At 49.0% G+C, this 16,279-nt stretch overlaps 1 protein-coding gene across 4 annotated transcripts in view; it reads right to left on the minus strand.

Annotated features, from left to right (window-relative positions):
* Nucleotides 1–16,279, minus strand: part of CERS4 (ceramide synthase 4) — a 32,925-nt gene that overhangs the window by 10,230 nt on the left and 6,416 nt on the right. For 2 of the 4 annotated variants that reach the window (XM_057539798.1, XM_057539799.1), the window contains exon 2: nucleotides 2,383–2,448. The exons of the other annotated variants lie outside the window; for them this stretch is intronic. The gene's annotated coding sequence lies outside the window, so the exon portion shown is untranslated. The remainder of the gene's footprint in view (nucleotides 1–2,382; nucleotides 2,449–16,279) is intronic. 4 annotated transcript variants of the gene reach the window in all.

Here is a 16,279-nt window from a genome sequence, read left to right on the forward strand (position 1 = left end):
GTGGATTCTTAACCACTGGACCACCAGGGAAGTCCCCCGAGCTTCTTTTTTTCTTATTCCCGAATCTTTGGTACCAAATGAATATACCACGATTGGTTATCATTTGCTTGTTGATGGGTATTTGGGATGCATTCAGCGTTAGTGAATTATGAGCAAAGCTGTTCAGAACATTCACATCCGAGTCTTGTGTGAACAGAAGTTTTCCTGTCTCCTTGGTCCATCCGGAGGAGTGGAATTGCTGGGTCATTCTGCATGTTTTCCTTCATAAGCAACCGCCAAACTGTGTTCTGGGGTGGCTGTACCATTTTACACTCCATTTCGTGCAGTCTGGGAGTTCTATGGCCCGTGTTTTTATTTTAGGTGAGATGGCAAGCAGGGGTGTGGGGGGGTGTTGGTTGACATACAGGAAGTGGCCTTGGAGGCCAGAATGGGGGCCCACCCAGATAATCCAGGATTGTTCCCCCCATGTCAAGGTCAGCCAATTAGCAACCTTAATTCCATCTGCAATCTCAGTTTCCCTTTGCCACGTTAGGCAGCGTATCCCCAGGTTCCAGGATTAGGATGTAGACATCATTAAGGGAGCATTATTATTGAGAAAATTCACTGAGTTGTGCATCTATGTTGTGGGCCCTTTCTCTGTGCAGATTAAAATGTTTGCCTTGAAAAAGTCTATGATTCTGCTAAAATATGACACAAATGAACTCATCTATGAAACAGACTCACAGACAGAGAGAACAGGCTTGTGGTTGCCAAGGGGAGGCAGGGTGGGGGAGGGATGGAGTGGGAGTTTGGGGTTAGCAGATACAAACTATTATATATAGAATGGATAAACAACAAGGTGCTACTGTATAGCATAGGGAACTATATTCAATGTCCTGTGATAAACCATAATGGAAGAGAATATGAAAAAGAATGTGTGTGTGTATATATATATATATATATATATATAACTGAATCACTTTGCTGTACAGCAGAAATTGACACAACACTGTAAAGCAACTATACTTCAATAAAATACGTTAAAAAAAAAAGTCGATTCTGATTTTAATTCCGACAGGTGGGTATTTTTCCCCACACCACCTCTGACACCAGCTGTGTATCCTACAATTCAACTCAACTCTGACACCATCTACCTGGAGATACACCGGTTGAGGGCTCAGTCCCACAAGGCTGTACCCATCCCACTTCAGACGCCAAGCACAAGTCCAGACTGTCACCTTTGCTTCTGACCAACTGGCCATAGATGGAGGTCCCCACGAGCCCTCCTTGGTTCGATTAATTTTCTACAGCAGCTCACAGGACACAAACAGTTTTCTTCCTAGATGACCGATTTATTATAAAAGGATATATAACTCAGGAATAGCCAGATGGAAAGAATCATAGGGCAAGGTATCGGGGAAGGGGGCGGAGCTTCCACACCCTCCCCAGATGCACCAGTCCCCGCACATCTCCACAAATCTCCTCGCACATCTCCACAAACCTCCTTGCGTTCATCAACCTGGAAGCTTTCTGAACCCCCATCCTTAAGGGTTTTTATGGCGGCTTCATTACATAGTCGTAGTAATTAAATCCTTGGCCACTGGAGGTCCAGGGGTGGGAATGAAAGTTCCAACCCTCTCATCAAGAGGTTGGTTCCCCTGGCAACCAGTCCCATCCTTAGGTGACCTGAGTGAGGGGCTTTCCAAAAGTCACCTCATTAACATAACAAAAGGTACCTTTATTCCTCTTATCACTTAGGAAATTCTCAGGGTTTTAAAAGCTCTGTGCCAGGAACCGAGGAAGGCCAAATATCTACTTCTCATTATAAATCACAATATCACAAGTCAAATACAGAAAAAGAAAAATTCTCAGAGTCTGAGGAACTGGGTGAACCAGGATGGTGAATGGATTTGGGGGCAGGAGGTGGGTTTGGTGTTGGACAAGTGGGGGGAAGGTGGACTGTCAATCATCGTGTGCCTAACGTTTAAATCCACGGGGATGTGTCAATGAAAAAATATTGCCTGCTATATCAGTAAGCAAAGGATGTTGCAGCCAACAAGCCACCACATTACAGCTCTGTCCCCCCTCCCCCTATGGTGAGTCCTGAGGGAACTCAGGATGGAAACAGGATGCCCGCCATCTAGTTATACCCACCCCTGACAAGTGCGCCCCGAGGAGATTCAGGATGAGAAAGCACAGATTACTGGCCCAGATAGCTGAGATACATATCAAAGAAACGAATTCAGTAAGCCCAGATTCTTGCATCTTCCCATACAGAGAAAAGCCCTGAATTCCTTAACTTGAGCTATCTGGTTTTCTTTCAATGAACAGTAATCTTTTGATGTTCTGACTACCTGGTCTTTATTGCAAAAACCCCTGTATATATCCGGGCTCCTTCCTTACCTCTTTGGAGCAGTTCCTTAGAGCTACCTGAGAGGCTGTTTCCTGGGCTTGAAGTCCTCAGAATGTCTGCAGAATAAAACATAATTCTCAACTTTTTGGTTGTGCATTTTTTTTTCCATCGACAGTGGATCTGGGGGCAGGAGTTGGGTTTGGTGACAAGAAGCTCCTCCAGGGCTGGGGCGGGGGATGGATGGAATCCCCCAGGGAAGGGGTGTAGATGAGGGAACAGCCCACAGACCACGCCTTATGGCGTCCAGGTTCAGGCATCATTGAAGTGATTAGCAGTAGCCGCCACCACTGGACACTCCAGCGTCGGGGTGGGGGGGACACCAAAAGGCCTGACAAATGGGCAAAAGTGTCAAACAAACGAACGAACCAAAAAAGGAACAAAGAGTGCCGCTCACTATCCAGTTATACAAAGGGTTAAATTGCGACCTACAGGCAGTGAGCCGTGAGGGGAATTCAGGATGGAAAAAAAAAAACGATGAGGCCTTTTGTGCTTTGGATCAAAGGGTCCCTGGATAGTTCAGACGCACAGCAGGAAGAATTTCAATGACCTCAGATTCGTGTATCTTCCCACACACAGACGAGCACGAACATCATTAACTTGAGATATCTGTTCTTTGTGATTGGCAGTCATTCTTTCCCAAGATGTATGCTTGACTGCATGCATTTCCTAGCCAAAAAAATTCATATATATTCTGGCTACTCCCCCACCTCTTTGGAGCTGTTTACTCAGAGCTACTGAGTGGCCTTCTTCAGGGCTATAGTCCTCAGTAAAGACCCAACAAAACGTAAACTCACAGCTCTCCTGTTGTGCATTTTTCTTTAAGACAGGTGTGTGGGGACTTCCCTGGTGGTCCAGTGGTAAAGAATCCACCTTCCAATGCAGGGGACGCGGGTTTGATCCCTGGTCAGGGAACTAAGATTCCCACATGCCACGGGGCAACTAAGCCCGTGTGCCACAACTACTGAGCTTGGGCGCCTCAACGAGAGAGCCCACGTGCCGCAAACTACAAAGCCCATGCAATCTGGAGCCCACATGCCACAACTAGGGAGAAGCCCGCGCGCCACAACAAGAGCCCTTGGGCCGCAATGAAAAGATCCCGCGTGCCTCAACGAAGATCCCGTGTGCTGCAACTAAGACCTGACACAGCCAAAAAAAATAAAGAAAAAAAAGATTATATCATCTGCAAATAGATAGTTTAAAAAATGTTTAAAAAAAAAAAAGACAGGCATGTGATAGTGGCTAGTTTAGACCCACAAGGCTCAGAAGGCCCAGACAGAATAGACAGTTGGACAGGTGGATGGGAGAACTTCTGCCCAGGTGGTTGATCTCCCTAAAAAGAGATAAATTAGGAGTCTGGGATTAACATATACACACTACTATGTATGAAATGATAAACAACAAGGACCTACTGTATAGCACAGGGAACTATACTCAGTTATCTTGTAATAACCTATAATGGAAAAGAGTCTGAAAAAAAATATATATATATACACACACACACGCATACACACACACACACACACACACACACACACATAACTGAATCACTGTGCTGTACACCTGAAAGTAACACAACATTGTAAATTAACTATATTTCAGTTTTTTAAAAATGGTTTAAAAAAAAAAGAAACCAACTTCACTAACAGGCAAATTTCGCTTGATCCCATGCACCCACTGGGGCATAACTGCACACACCCAGCCCGGAATTCCTGGCCTCACTCTCCACAGCCTCCTAGCAGGAACCACACCCACCCCAGGGCATCTATAGCCTTCTCCTGAGGGGCCCTCCCACCCATCTGAAGACCCCCAGCCAGCTAGAGATATAAGTGGGCTGTGCAGATGCCCAGTGCAGATATAAGTGGGCTGGGCATCCCGGGAAGGCCCCCAGCCAGCTAGAGCTGGAGCCAGAAGCCAGGGGTCCAAGCCCCCAGCCCCATGTTCTTCCCCCCACCCAAGATCGGGTCCACCACAGCCATGGTGCTAGCATGTCATGATGAGCTTTGGGGACAAGGGAGAACACACAAGAGCGATGGCATCTCGTAATCCCAGGCCTCTGCCCATGTCCCCAGCCTCAAAGCCCACTATTCACTGTTTGACATGCTCTGATACAATCACACACACTGTATGATTTCACACACCCCAGCCTTTACAAATGCTGTCCTCTGCCTAGAATGCCCATCTAATATTTATTGTCCCATGCTGGGTGCTGAGGACATAAAATGGTGAGGAAAGCTGGCAAGGTCTCAGCCCTCATGGCTGTCTGGCAAACTCCTATGCATCCTTCAAAACCCAGTTCAGTTGCCACTTCCTCCTGGAGGCACCTCCCGATTGCCCCTACTTCAGATCCAGTTAAAGCACCCTCTGCCAGCTCTGCCTCATTCACTGTGACATTGGAAGCTGGCCAGGCAGTCTTTTTGGTTGGGGGCAGGGTGGAAAAGGAAGGAAGCATGACCAGTCTCAAACCCCAGTCCCCTCAGCTGAAGCAGGCATCGCCCTTTCTGGTCCCCAAGTCAGAAGGGGAAACAGAAATGCACTTTCCAAACCTGCGAGCCTTCCAAGGGGGCTTCAGACTGACACACCCTAACTGCAGAGGTCTTGGCCTTGGACCTCCTACCCTTTCTCTAACCTGTGTCCGTCTGTTTGTCTACCCCCTTTACCCTCTTGACAAAGAAGAGACTCTGAGGTTTGAGAAGTCACCCATTTCCTTGCATTGTGGTCGAGCAGGCCAGTGAGCCTGCATGTGGAGCACGTGGGCAGTGTCTGGCACACAGAAGGGGCTCAGGTACGGCTGTAACCAGGCATCCATGGCCAGCAAGGTTCAAACTTCTCTTCCACTCCTGCCCCTGACAGATGCCCTCCTCCCGACGGGCAGGCGGGAACGAGGGTCAGGGAGGCACTCCTCCTCAACCTTCATTTTTCCTCTTTTGGACCCCGGCTCCTCTGCTCATTCCCTATGACACTCTGCCTCCTTGGGCCTCAGCTGCCCCATCTGAAAAATGGGTACAGCCAGATCTTCTGCTTTACTGCACCGTTGTGGGGGCTCAGGAAGCTGAGCAGTTTGTAAATGTTCCACGCTGCTGTTGCAATGGATTTGATTCCTGCAATTTACCCATCATTGACCTTGTCATTGACCTTGCCACTGGTGTTTCAGTTCCCTCATCTGTAAAATGGGAATAACAATGCCCCCTGCCTCCACACGGAGGGGATTGGGAATAATGCCTGGGGTGGAGTGAGCACTACGTAAAACACAGTTACTATTAGCAGTAGAGAGGAGGGGGGGATGGGGAGCAGTCTGGAAAGGAGGGTGCTGGTCCGCGCAGGTTCTGGGTGGTTCTTCCTGGACACACCCCCTACCGCCCCTCCCCCAACGCCCACCCCAGCCTCTGCAGCCTTTCCTTAAAGCTGTAGCGAATGAATGAGCTTGCGCTGGCTCACCCAGGGCTGCTGAGGGGTCATGTGGAGAATCGCCAAATGGGTGGCCGGTCTAGCCTAACCAGCCTGAGGCTTCCTCCTCCTCACCGCACCCTGCCCCCTCTCCCCAGCCCGGTCCCCCAGCCCGGCTGCTTCCTGAAGGCACTTTGGTCCCACTCCCAGCCCTGCCCCTGCCACCTGGGAGCCAGACTCTGATAACCCTTCTTAGTGGCTAAAAATATCCCCAGATTGGGGGAGAGAGAGAGAGCGAGCAGGGCTTTGTGCTGACACGTGGAGGGAGAGGATGAGTACAGGATCCCTGCCGCTCCCCTGAACCCCCAAAGGCCCCAGCACCGCCCAGCACGGCAGGGCTGTGCACAAAGGTTGGTTTTATTTTAAATCTAGCTGGAAACGTAGGACTTGCCCGGGTTGTGAAAAAGGAAATCAATTCATACTCCAGATGTCTGGGTTGCCCAGGGAAGAACAGACACACTCATACACACTCACCCGGCCCCTGCAGCCTGGCCTGCTGCCCGGGGTCACCTGACTCCTTCGGCTGGAGGCCCAGGCAGGGAACACATGATGGACTAAGTGGGGGTTATTTGTAGATAACCACAGCCGCCCCTGCACTGGGCCCTGGCTCCTCCACTCTGGCCTCTCTGAGCAGGGTCCCTGCGGGGTGCTAATGACCAGAGATGCAGCCAGTCCAGGAGAAACCACCTTCAAGGGCCCTAAGGAGGGCCCCAAGTCCAGGGCTCTGCCTCGCCTCAGCCCCTCATATTTAGACACACTCCTGCCCTCCACACTCTGGCCCTGTTAGTATCCCCCCCCTCCCCCGCACTAGCTCAATTTACTGTAATGGCTGCTTGGTGGGATTCCAATTCACCAAGCTCATTCCTGCCCCAGGGCCTTTGCATGTGCTGTGTCCAACCCACCAAGCTCATTCCTGCTTCAGGGCCTTTGCATGTGCCGTCCTCCCACACAACCTCTGTCTCATCATTCACATCTCAGTTCAGTATTACCTCCTCAGGAAGTCTTCTCAGATCACTACCAAAGAAGCCACCATATTATATACCATCTTCTTACCCTATTTTGTTGCTTCAGCCCCCTCACCCCACTTGATCAGTTTTCTTATTCACTTGTTTGTCTGCCTCATTCCAAGACATAAGCCTCATGAAGGCAAGAATGTTGTTTAGTCACTGCTGTATCCTCAGGGCCCAGGACGATGGTAAGTACCAACTAAATGTTTGCTAAGTGGATGAAAAAGCAGGTAGAACAGACACATGGACAGATGGGTGGATGGGAGGACTCTGGTTCAGGTGGTCAAACTTTCTAGAAAAAGAAACCACCTGCTTTATCGGGCAAGGTTAGCTTGATCCCCATGGTGTAGGTCCACTGCCTCCTTGTTTCAGAACTGGGAAGCCAGAGGCTCAAAGCAAGAAGCAGCTGGATGCAGGTCACCCAGCCAACAAGGGAGTGAGTCAGGGCTAGAAGCTCTCCAGGGTGGGGAGGGGGTTACTCTGCCCACCAGTGAGCTCAGGGCTCACAGGCCTGTCTCTGCCTATCAAGGTTTCCCAAGGAGCAAGGTCCTACACCACCACCACCCCTAAGCTGCCCCAGAGCCTTTTCAGGGCCCCAGAAGCTCACACATGATTGAACTTTGCTTTCTTAACATCTATACCACCCCCCCCACAACCCTGTCCCGGGCAGACTAAGGGGTCTGGGTGAGTCAGGCCATGTCCCCCGGAATCCCCAGCCCACTGGCCACCCCTCCTCACCACAGCCTGCAGCGCCAGCTCCCCTGGCTGCGCCTTCTCAGAACCACCCCTTGGTCACGCAGCCCCCTACCGCCCCCCAATAAAGCAACCAACAGTGGGGCCGTGAGGGTTGCTTTGCAGCTGCCTGGGGGCTGACAGTGGGGTCCCCAGCCTCCTGGAATCTGCTCCCTCCCTCCTATAACTCCTGCACTACCCCACACCCAGGTGCTAGGACTCCCCAAAGCATCCCCCAGCAGTCCAGGCCTTTACATAGGTGGTGCCTTCTTCTGGAAGTGCCCACACCCCCTTCAGTGGGCCAGTTCTTACTAGTCTTTAAGACCTGGGTCAGGCTCAATTCCCTCCTTAAGAGGCCTTTTCTACCCTTCCCACCCTAAGGAAGCAGAGCTCCCTCCCTAGCCCTGCCCCACCCCACCCTAGGTCTTTCCTTCAAAGCTTCTGTTCAGCCCTGGCTGGCCCCAGGGAGCTTAGACAGCTGAGTCTCTCCCACTACCAGACAGGGAGGGTCAGACCAGGAAGAGAACTCTGGGGTCCCCAGCATCACCTAGTGTGGGTGTGTGTTGGGGGTTCGGTCAGGGAAGTTTCAAGAAGGACTGAGGGAGGAGAGGGGAGCAGGTCTCTGGAAGTTTGAGGCGGGAAATGAGCAGGCCCAGCCCCAGAGGCAAGCCGGGGTGGGGCAGCAGGATCTGATAGGTTACCTGCACGGGACTGGGAGGGATAAAGCATACAGATGGGAGTGTAAGGGGAGCTTGGGCTATTACAGTTGAAAAAAAAAAAAAAAAACAAACCAACACGACTTTATTGAACGACATGCAAAAACCATGCATGTCTAAAGTACGTGATTCAATGCATTTGACATATGTACCTACTGGTGGAAATCATCACCTCAATCAAGATAATGAACATATATATCCATCACTCCCCCATATTTCCTTATGTGCCTTTGGAGTTCCTCCCTCCCTCCCTTCCAGTGAGAACTGGAAGAAACCTGGATGTCCAATGCTGGGGAACAGAAACCTCAGGATTCCTCACTATGAAATATTACATCAGCGTTTAAAAGGAGGAGAAGATACAATACAGATAAATCTGGAGGACATGATGCGCAGTGAAATAAACCAGTCTCAAAAAGACAGATACTGGGTTTCCCTGGTGGCGCAGTGGTTGAGAGTCTGCCTGCCAATGCAGGGCACACGGGTTCAAGCCCTGGTCTGGGAAGATCCCACATGCCGCGGAGCAACTAGGCCCGTGAGCCACAATTACTGAGCCTGCGCGTCTGGAGCCTGTGCTCCGCAACAAGAGAGGCCGCGATAGTGAGAGGCCCGCGCACCGCGATGAAGAGTGGCCCCTGCTCGCCGCAACTAGAGAAAGCCCTCGCACAGAAACGAAGACCCAACACAGCCAAAAATAAATAAATTAAAAAAAAAAAAGACAGATACTGTCTGATTCCACTTATAGGAGGTCCCTAGAGGAGTCAAATTTATAGAGACAGGAAGTAGAATGATGGGTGCCAGAGGTTGGGGGAGGGGGTGGGGAGTTAAGCGTTTAATGGGGACAGAGTTTCTGTTTGGGGAATATGAAAAAGTCGTGGAGATCGGTTACACGACAATGTGAATATACTTAACGATACTGAACTGTGCACTTACAAATGGTCCAGATGATAAATTTTTTGTTATATGTGTTTTACCACAATTAAAAAATTTTTTCAATTAAGAAAATATCAAATTGGGACGAGGGGAGGAGGAAAAGCTATGCTCACGGACTTGGGAGGATCACTGAGTGGAAAAAAATGAAAGCAAAATGCAGACAGACACTAATGGCCTGATAGGTACTCATGTAAATGGAAAACCACCACAAGAGTTCTGTCTTTGGTAATAGCGGAGTTAGCTGCATCAGACCGGCCATCTCAGAGATAACAATGATAAACTCCGGACTACATACTAAAAAAATACCTGAAAGCTCTGGTGCTGCCATGTCCTATATGGTATCCATTAGCCACATGTGGCCATTTAAATTTCAATTAGTTAAAATTAAATACAATTTAAAATTCTGTTCTTCAGTTGCATCGGCAACATTTCTATACTCAATAGTCACATGTGGCTTGTGGCTACCATATTGGGCACATATTGGTGTCAATATGGAATATTTCCATCACCGCAGAAAATTCTACTGGGCAGTACTGCTCTAGAGAGTGACCAAAGATAGGTAGAAGTTGGAGGGCAGTCTATACCTGCAATAAGGGAACAAACAGCACGGGACGAGTTTCCCATTTTTCACTGTTATTTACCGGAAATAGAAACTAGATTGAAAAATGAGAAGACAGAGCCCAAAGAGAGCACAACAGTTCAACAATGGAGTAGAACATGTAGGAAAGGAAAAAGCCAAAAAAAAGTCCAAATTCTATCCAAAAATGCTGTGCAAGTCTCTTGCTAACCCTTAAACCATATGCGAGGCAGACTCCAACCAGCCCGGCTAAAGCTAAAAGAAAGTAAGTTAACACCTGCCTCTCACTACAGGGAAAACAGACTTTGGAACTTGAGTCCAGACAGTTTAATTGCCTATGAAAAAAAAAAAAAGAATCAATGTTCTTCAGAGGACCACAACAGAATCCAGAGTGTCTACAATTTATCTTTCACAATGTCCAGCATACAATCCAATCCAAAATTACTTGACATGTGAAGAAACAGGAAAACATGACCCATACTCAAGAAAGAAGGAAATTAATGGGGACTGACCTTGAGGTGACCCAGATGTTGGAATGAGCGGATAAGGACTTTGAAGCAGCTATTATAAATACGCTCAAGGATGTGAAGAAAAAGTACCTCCTAATGAATGAACAAATAAGAAACCTCAGCAGGGAAGCAGAAATTATAAAAATGCACCAAATGGGGATTCTAAAACTGAAAAATACAATACTTGAAGTAAAAAATTCACTGTGGACTCAGCCATGAAAAAGAATGAAATTTTGCCATTTGCAACAACATGGATGGACTTGGAGGGTATTATGCTTAGTGAAGTAAGTCAGACAAAGACAAATGCTGTATGATATCACCTATATGTGAAATCTAAAAAACAAAATAAGCTAGTGAATATAACACAAAAGAAACAGACTCACAGATATAGAGAACAAACTAGTGGTTACCAGTGGGAAGAGGGAAGGGGGGAGGGGCAAGACAGGGGTAGGGGATTAATAGGTACAAACTACTATATATAAAATAAATAAGCTACAAGGATATATTGTACAACACAGGGAACATAGCCAATATTTTATAACAAGAATAAATGGAGTATAACCTTTAAAAATTGTGAATCACTACGTTGTACACCTTAAACATACAATATTGTACATCAACTATACCTTAAAAAATAAATAAGTAAAATGCAATACACATGGTGCAAGGGAGAAAAAAGAAGAAAGCATTATTTATCCAGAGAAAAAGCAAAAAAAATTTTTTCCCACTGTGGGGTTGATAGCTGATTGGAGATTGTAGAAGACAGAGGTAACTAGTTTGGAGAGAGAGATAATAGAAAATACCCAACAGAAGAAGAGAGAAGAAAAAAATAAAGATTAAATAAAAATGTGCATCTGGAAGTGGACAGTGGTGGCAGCACAAGGTTGTGAACGTACTTAACGCTACTGAGTCATGCGGTTAAAAATGGTTAAAATGGTAAATGTTTAGGTTATGTGTATTTTATCACAATTTTAAAAAATTGTATAGAGTCTCAGTGACCTTGGGACAATATCAAAAGATCCAACATGCATGCAATTGGCGTGCTCTGAGGATATGGTCCATACTCAGGAGAGTTATTCTATCAGGAGGGTGAGGGAGGGCGGTGCTGGTCAGCTTGTTCTGTGATGCTCTGATTTTTACAAGAAGTATGTTTCAGGGTGACAAATTTTTTTAAAAATTGTAAAATACACATAACATCAAAATTTACCATCCTAACCTTTTTTTAAGTGTACAGTTCCATGGCATTAGGTATAGTCATTGTTGGGCAACCGTTCCCACCATCCATCTCCAGAACTCTCTTCATCTTGCAAAACTGAAACTCTGACCCCATTAAACACTAACCCTGCTTCCCCTCTCCCAGCCCCTAGCTCCCATCATCCTACTTTCTGTCTCTACAGACTTGACTCCTCTAGAGACCTCCTATGAGTGGAATCAGACAGGATTTCCCTTCTGTGTCTGGTTTATCTCACCGAGCATCATATCCTCATGGTTCATCCATGGTGTAGCAGGTGTCCGAACCTCCTTCCTTTTTAAGGCTGAATAATATTCCAGTGTGTGCATATATTAAGGGCGACTTTTTTTTTTTTTGCATTGGGTCTTCGTTGCTGCGCTCGGGCTTTCTCTAGTTGCGGCCAGCGGGGGCTACTCTTCGTTGCGGTGCACGGGCTTCTCATTGCGGTGGCTTCTCTTGTTGCGGAGCATGGGCTCTAGGCGTGCAGTCTTCAGTGGTTGTGGCACGTGGGCTCAGCGGTTGTGGCTCGCGGGCTCTCGAGTGCAGGCTCGGTAGGTGTGGTGCACGGGCTTAGTTGCTCTGCGGCACGTGAGATCTTCCCAGACCAGGGCTCGAACCCGTGTCCCCTGCATTGGCAGGCGGATTCTTAACCACTGTGCCACCAGGGAAGCCCAAGGGGGACTTTTTAAATAGAAAACCATATTTGTACAAGAAAAAAGAAAAGGTTTCCGATGAAGGGGTGGTTGATGAGAGGAAATAGGGGCTCAGAGGGGGCATTCCCTTCTGGCTGGCAAGCAGCCCCCCATTCCCGGCTCACCATTTATGAAAGTAATTCCCAGTCAAGGTCAACCCCCAAGATGCTGCTGTTACCCACCTTCCAGGGTGGAGGGAACTGTGGGCTCCAGGTTGTACTCTGATGGCATCCCACCTCTGCCCAAACTGGTCTAACACCTGCCCTACTTCTCCCACCAGCTGGCTGCTGGGCCCCTCTGCTGCCCCCAGATGACAGCATTCATGGAGGCGGTTTCAGGTAGAATGAAGTAGGAGCAAAAGCCAAACTGCTTCCTGGGACAGCAGGCCTTGTTCACACCCACAGCAGCGACTGCTCAACACACCGGTGTTGGTACCACCCCAGGTGTCGCCAAAGCCGCTAGCTCCAGGAAGGCCCCGTACCAACTGCCCCAAGCGCCCACCTCCCTGCACTCCAAGGGAGATGCAGTTACTGTTCCCATGGCACGGATGAACTGACTTATCATCCCAGGGTCACACAGCTGGTAAATGGCCCGGCTGCATGTGAACTTAGCTCAATACCACCCAGCGTTCTAGATGGACACGGGCTCACAGAACCTCAGCCCAGCAGCGGCAGCCTACGCATTCCTGGCAAACAGGACCTGCTGCCTTTATGCCTGTGCTTCTCCCCATCTCCGCTTCACTGCTTTGGACTTTGCCTGGGTCACCGGTGACCGCCCCCTGGCCCAGGCCAATCCCAGTGGTCATTTCCCTGTCCATGGATTCCTGACCTCCTAGTAGTATATCTGCCCCCTTGTCTGTCTCTCCTAACAACCGTGGCATCCTGCCTAACCTAATTCAAGCTGTTTTTCTTCTCCTCTGGCCCTAAATGATGCCAGTCCTGCACCCTCTCATACCAGCTTTTCTCCCTGGGAAATCTCACCCACCCGGAAGCCACAGTCGGTGTGCCTGTGCCTTGGTTTTCCAGATTCCTGCAGTTGCCAGGTTTCTCCCCCGATGCCAAACCGGCTAACCCAACACCGCCTGGCTGTGCTTCGTCCAGATATATCACACTCAGGTTATCCTTCACGCTGAGCATGCTTCTTGGCTAAGATCCCACCATGCACCCAGTCTTTGGGGACAGGAATCTGGGAGTCATCCCAATCCCTCCTCACCACCCCCCATCACCCCGGACACTCCGCTACTCACCAGGTCCCACAATTGCATCCATCTCCCCCATAACAATCAAGCGAGTCCCTTCCCTGCTCAATTCCCACTGACGAGGCCCCGTCTCTCATCTCAATCATTGTGGCCACCTCTGCCCTGGTCTCTCTGCCTCCGGGTTTTGCCCAGGGTGTCTCCCTCCATCCACATCTCCTTCCCCGAAAGAGAAAGCCAGCGTTGGAGAGGGCGTGGAGAAAAGGGAACCCTCCTACACTGTTGGTGGGAATGTGAATTGGTGCAGCCAATATGGAGAACAGGTAGGGAGGTTCCTCAAAAAACTAAAAATAGAGTTGCCATATGATCCAGCAATCCCACTCCTGGGCATATATCTGGACAAAACTATAATTCAAAAAGATACATGCACCCCTATGTTCATAGCAGCTCTATTTACAATAGCCAAGACATGGAAGCAACCTAAGTGTCCATCGACAGATGAATGGATAAAGAAGATGCCGTACATATATACAATGGAATATTATTCAGCCATAAAAAAGAATGAAACATTGCCATTTGCAGCAACATGGATGGCCCTTAGATTACCACACTAAGTGAAGTAAGTCAGAAAAATATTATATGATATCACTTATGTGTGGAATCTGAAAACAATGATACAGATGAACTTATTTACAAAACAGAAACAGACACACACATAGAAAACAAATTTAGTTACCAAAGGGGGAAGGGGTGGGGGGAGGTATAAATTAGGAGTTTGAACTTAGCAGATACAAACTACTATATATAGATAAACAACAAAGACCTACTGTATAGCACAGGGAACTATATTCAATATCTTGCAATAAACTATAATGGAAAAGACAAAAAAAAAAGAGAAAGAGAAAGCCAGCTTCTCAGCATCATGTGCAGACAGTAGCCATAAAACAAACAAGGAAAATAAGATGACATTTGGTCCTGGCTGGTACTGAACTCCGGAGAGCCTGCCAGCCCAGGTCTGAGCCCTCCTTGTTCAAGGGAAAGTTGGCAAGTGCCTGTCGCCTGAGCCTTAAAGACACAGAGGCAGCAATGGGAGCCTTGGGCCTCGATGTCCCCAAAAGGGGGTGATTCTCCAGTGAACAACCCCGGCACGTGGGCTGTCCTGGGGATTTCAGATTAGCAAAGTTCTGCCCCAAGAGGTCACCAGTGGCTGGCGTCTGGGAGGTGATGGGGGCTGGGAAGCACGGCTGGGTAAGGGTGTCTTCAGGGGGTCGGGGTAGAGCATGTTGGGGTGGGCAGCCTGATCTGGGAACTACCAGCTTGGGCAGGAATTTGGGGACACACAGCCCAGGGCTGGGACAGGACCAGAAGATCTTCTTTTTCTTGATGGGGGACTCGGAGAAGGCATCGTTTGAGAAGGAAGAGGGGTGAGGATGGATGGGGAGAGGGCGTGGCCTCAAGAGCCGGGAGCCCCAGTACCCCCTGACTTGACATGCAGCTGAACACGGGCCTGCAGACCTGTCAGGGTCCCAGAGGACAGAGGCTAACCGTGAACTTCAGAGTAAGCCAGCCTGGGAGGATCTGCTCCTGGCGGGTGGCCTCAGGCTAGCAGCGCCTTCACTGAAGGAGTTATCGCCCCAGTGCCTGCCTGCCCACCTAGGTAGGGCGGGGAGCCAAGCAGGGCACGTGTGAGATGGCTCATCAGGGGTGGCGCAGGGAAGGGTCCCCAGGGGGAGTCTGTCCGTGGGCCCTTTAAGAACCAGGGGTGTTTGCGTAACTGGAGACTAAGCACTTCCTCTTCCCCATCCATCCCTCTCTCAGCAACCCCACAGAGGCTCACTCTACAAGCCTGTCCCTCCCCCCACCCTGGAGAGGGGGCCCGCATCGGGGGCAGCCCTCCCTCTGCGCCTGGCACTCATCACCAAGGTCTTTGTGATCTGGCCCTGCCCACGCCCCCTCTACCCTGCTGACCTCCTGCAGCCACCAGACTCCCCGGTTCTCAGCCTAGTGTCCATGACCTGATTCCCAGGGTCTGTTCATATCTCAGAAACATCGCTGTAATGCAGTACCCAGATGCCTAATTTTTTTTTTTTTTTTTTTTGGCCATGCTGCTCGGCTTGCAGGATCGAAGTTCCCCGACCAGGGATCGAACCCAGGCCCTCGGGAGTGAAAGTGTGGAGTCCCAACCACTGGACCGGCAGGGAACTCCCAATGCAATAGCTTTTGTCTAGGCTGTTTCCTCCGCCTGGATCACTATTCATCTTCCCCTAACCTTTCAAGTAAGCAGCTTGCCTGTCACTGCTTCCAGGAAGGCTTCCAGGACTGCCACGCTGGGTTGGAAAGCCTGTGGTCCCTCTGTTTGGCCCAGGTTATTCTGCATTGTAACTGCCCAGGGATGTGTCTGTCTACCCAGTGGAGAGAGGGATCTGGAGGGGAGGCAGTCAACAAATTCCACTTCCTGTGGGTGTCTACCACCAGCTCCAACTCAGGCCTCAAGCTCAAATATTACCTCCTCAGAGGAGCCAAGTTAAATCGGCGTGGGTAAGGCAATGGAGAATGTCTAGGCAAAATACAAACAAATGCTGGTAACATTTACAAAGGGGAGTGATTAGAGAATATTTCAGTAATCAGAGAGAGACAGCTAGCCTCTGTTTCTCTGGAAAGAACTACTCTGAATGAAAGCCATGGCTGCAGTGATGGTTTCTAAATATTCTGTGACCAATCTCTAGGTAATATATGAGCAAGGCTTGTATGCAAATGCCTCATGTCCTTTTTATTTTTTTAATAAATTTATTTAATTTATTCATTTTTGGCTGCGTTGGGTCTTCGTTGCTGCACGCAGGCTTTCTCTAGTTAC

This window comes from Balaenoptera acutorostrata, chromosome 2 (assembly GCF_949987535.1).
Source record: "Balaenoptera acutorostrata chromosome 2, mBalAcu1.1, whole genome shotgun sequence".
Classification (NCBI taxonomy): domain Eukaryota; kingdom Metazoa; phylum Chordata; class Mammalia; order Artiodactyla; family Balaenopteridae; genus Balaenoptera; species Balaenoptera acutorostrata.